Raw genomic sequence first — 4,204 nt, 5'->3', positions numbered from 1 at the left:
CCCTGGCTGGGATCCGGGAGGCGAATGGACCCTCATCGGGACTTCCAGGCCGGCCCGGCCATCTGGTCGCCCCATTGGAAAGCATTGCGCGCGACCAGATGGCCGAGGGGAAAGGAGCGACCGGATGGCCGGCAACTGAAAGGGCTCCCGCCTGCCCACCCACCAGGGGCTCGGGGTGGGGACTCTGCTTCCCGGCTGGGCCTCAGGCACGGGGAGGACCACCGGAGCTCTCGGGGCCTGGGCGTACCCGGGGGAGGACTGCCCGGGACCCGTGGAGCCCGTCCCTGGGCACTTTGCCATGCCGCGGCCCGGAGGAGGGAAGCCCCGGGGACCTGGGAGGATGTTGCCCGGGCGTAGCCCATCTGGTCCCCGGCAATGAACCGCACAGCCCCGGCATGGGTGTTCCGGCATACCCTGCCCCTACTAATCCGGAGGAAGGATACCCTCCTTTCTTGTAACCCGCGCGCTGCGAGTGACGGAGGGGACCCTAGGCGCGGACGCGCCCGGCCTCCTGGAGCCCCGGCTGGGATCCGGGAGGCGAATGGACCCTCATCGGGACTTCCAGGCCGGCCCGGCCATCTGGTCGCCCCATTGGAAAGCATTGCGCGCGACCAGATGGCCGAGGGGAAAGGAGCGACCGGATGGCCGGCAACTGAAAGGGCTCCCGCCTGCCCACCCACCAGGGGCTCGGGGTGGGGACTCTGCTTCCCGGCTGGGCCTCAGGCACGGGGAGGACCACCGGAGCTCTCGGGGCCTGGGCGCACCCGGGGGAGGACTGCCCGGGACCCGTGGAGCCCGTCCCTGGGCACTTTGCCATGCCGCGGCCCGGAGGAGGGAAGCCCCGGGGACCTGGGAGGATGTTGCCCGGGCGTAGCCCATCTGGTCCCCGGCAATGAACCGCACAGCCCCGGCATGGGTGTTCCGGCATACCCTGCCCCTACTAATCCGGAGGAAGGATACCCTCCTTTCTTGTAACCCGCGCACTGCGAGTGACGGAGGGGACCCTAGGCGCGGACGCGCCCGGCCTCCTGGAGCCCTGGCTGGGATCCGGGAGGCAAATGGACCCTCATCGGGACTTCCAGGCCGGGCCGGCCCGGCCATCTGGTCGCCCCATTGAAAAGCATTGCGCGCGACCAGATGGCCGAGGGAAAGGTGCGACCAGATGGCCGGGACCGGAAGGACTCCCAGCTGCCCGAGCCATAGCGTTAGGGCTCCCGCCTGCCCACCCTCACACCAAGGGCTCGGGGGGGACTCTGCTTCCCGGGTTGGCCTCGGGCACGGGGAGGTCCACCGGAGCTCTCGGGGCCTGGGCGCCCGGGGGAGGACTGCCCGGGACCCGTGGAGCCCGTCCCTGGGCACTTTGCCATGCCGCGGCCCGGAGGAGGGAAGCCCCGGAGGCCTGGGAGGATGTTGCCCGGGCGTAGCCCATCTGGTCCCCGGCAATGAACCGCACAGCCCCAGCATGGGTGTTCCGGCATACCCTGCCCCTACTAATCCGGAGGAAGGATACCCTCCTTTCTTGTAACCCGCGCGCTGCGAGTGACGGAGGAGACCCTAGGCGCGGACGCGCCCGGCCTCCTGGAGCCCTGGCTGGGATCCGGGAGGCGAATGGACCCTCATCGGGACTTCCAGGCCGGCCCGGCCATCTGGTCGCCCCATTGGAAAGCATTGCGCGCGACCAGATGGCCGAGGGAAAGGTGCGACCAGATGGCCGGGACCGGAAGGACTCCCAGCTGCCCGAGCCATAGCGGTAGGGCTCCCGCCTGCCCACCCTAACACCAAGGGCTCGGGGGGGACTCTGCTTCCCGGGTTGGCCTCGGGCACGGGGAGGTCCACCGGAGCTCTCGGGGCCTGGGCGCCCGGGGGAGGACTGCCCGGGACCCGTGGAGCCCGTCCCTGGGCACTTTGCCATGCCGCGGCCCGGAGGAGGGAAGCCCCGGAGGCCTGGGAGGATGTTGCCCGGGCGTAGCCCATCTGGTCCCCGCCAATGAACCGCACAGCCCCAGCATGGGTGTTCCGGCATACCCTGCCCCTACTAATCCGGAGGAAGGATACCCTCCTTTCTTGTAACCCGCGCGCTGCGAGTGACGGAGGAGACCCTAGGCGCGGACGCGCCCGGCCTCCTGGAGCCCTGGCTGGGATCCGGGAGGCGAATGGACCCTCATCGGGACTTCCAGGCCGGCCCGGCCATCTGGTCGCCCCATTGGAAAGCATTGCGCGCGACCAGATGGCCGAGGGAAAGGTGCGACCAGATGGCCGGGACCGGAAGGACTCCCAGCTGCCCGAGCCATAGCGGTAGGGCTCCCGCCTGCCCACCCTAACACCAAGGGCTCGGGGGGGACTCTGCTTCCCGGGTTGGCCTCGGGCACGGGGAGGTCCACCGGAGCTCTCGGGGCCTGGGCGCCCGGGGGAGGACTGCCCGGGACCCGTGGAGCCCGTCCCTGGGCACTTTGCCATGCCGCGGCCCGGAGGAGGGAAGCCCCGGAGGCCTGGGAGGATGTTGCCCGGGTGTAGCCCATCTGGTCCCCGGCAATGAACCGCACAGCCCCAGCATGGGTGTTCCGGCATACCCTGCCCCTACTAATCCGGAGGAAGGATACCCCCCTTTCTTGTAACCAGCGCGCTGCGAGTGACGGAGGGGACCCTAGGCGCGGACGCGCCCGGCCTCCTGGAGCCCCGGCTGGGATCCGGGAGGCGAATGGACCCTCATCGGGACTTCCAGGCCAGCTCGGCCATCTGGTCGCCCCATTGGAAAGCATTGCGCGCGACCAGATGGCCGAGGGGAAAGGAGCGACCAGGTGGCCGGCAACTGAAAGGGCTCCCGTCTGCCCGAGCCATAGCGGTAGGGTTCCCGCCTGCCCACGCAGGGCTCCGTGGCTGCAGGGCTCCGGGGCTGCAGGGCTGCAGGGCTGCAGGGCTGCAGGGCTCCAGGGCTGCAGGGCTCTTGGCCTGCAGGGCTCCGGGGCTGCAGGGCTCTGGGCCTGCAGGGCTCCGGGGCTGCAGGGCTCCGGGCCTGCAGGGCTCCGGGGCTGCAGGGCTCTGGGCCTGCAGGGCTCCGGGGCTGCAGGGCTCCGGGCCTGCAGGGCTCCGGGGCTGCAGGGCTCCGGGGCGGCAGGGCCCTGGGCCTGCAGGGCTCCGGGCCTGCAGGGCTCCAGGGCTCCGTGCTGAAGGGCTCCAGGGTCTGCAGGGCTTTGGGGCTGCAGGCCTCGGGGGACGCCCGGGGGACCCATGGAGCCCGTCCTGGGCACTTTGCCTCGCCGCGGGCTGGAGGAGGAAGCACCCGACGCCCCGGGGAAGTGTCGTCCGGGCTTGGCCCATCTGGTCCCCGCCTGAGAACCGCAATCCCCAGGAGGGGTGTCCCGGCATACCCTGCCCCTACTAATCCGGAGGAAGGCTACCCACCTTTCTTGTAACCCTCGCGCTCCGAGTGACGGAGGGGACCCTAGGCGCGGACGCGCCCGGCCTCCTGGAGCCCTGGCTGGGATCCGCGAGGCGAATGGACCCTCATCGGGACTTCCAGGCCGGCCCGGCCATCTGGTCGCCCCATTGGAAAGCATTGCGCGCGACCAGATGGCCGAGGGAAAGGTGCGACCAGATGGCCGGGACCGGAAGGACTCCCAGCTGCCCACACCGAGCCATAGCGGTAGGGCTCCCGCCTGCCCTTGCAGGGCTCCGGGGCTCTGCACCAGGGTCCCTTGTCCCGGGCAGATGGACACTTGGCAGGCCGCAGGACGTGGGATCCCAGGCCCTGACCAAAAATCAGGAGGCCCGGGGCCGGTCCCTGCTTCTCAACACAGCCAGGCTGGGGAGGTCGGGGAGCCTGCCCAAGCACGAGGGACCCGTCCCGGGCACACAGTCCATGAGGTTGTGCGCTCGTTTTCCACAATTTTCTTCAGAATAGTGCGTAGTTGCGCTAGGCAAAGTCCGCCCAGCCCTACTCAGGATGTGCTCTCGTTTTCCACAAATTTTTTCAAAATTCTGCGTAGTGGCGCTACGCAAAGTCCGCCCAGCCCTAACCAAACTCCTACTACGCAGTGGAAAGGACTTAGCCAGCCACCCACCCACCCACCTGGCCCGGTCCCTGCTTCTGTTCCCAGCCAGGTCTGGGGAGCCTATCTTCGCCCAATGGACCCCGTCACGGGCACCCGGACCCTTACCAGGCCGCAGGACGGGTTCTCACAAACCACACGGTTGTATAGGGGTG

Source organism: Triturus cristatus, chromosome 1_1, assembly GCF_964204655.1.
Source record: "Triturus cristatus chromosome 1_1, aTriCri1.1, whole genome shotgun sequence".
In the NCBI taxonomy this organism is placed as follows: domain Eukaryota; kingdom Metazoa; phylum Chordata; class Amphibia; order Caudata; family Salamandridae; genus Triturus; species Triturus cristatus.
The sequence above is the reverse complement of the archived record's forward strand: the minus strand, read 5'-3'. Positions refer to the sequence as shown.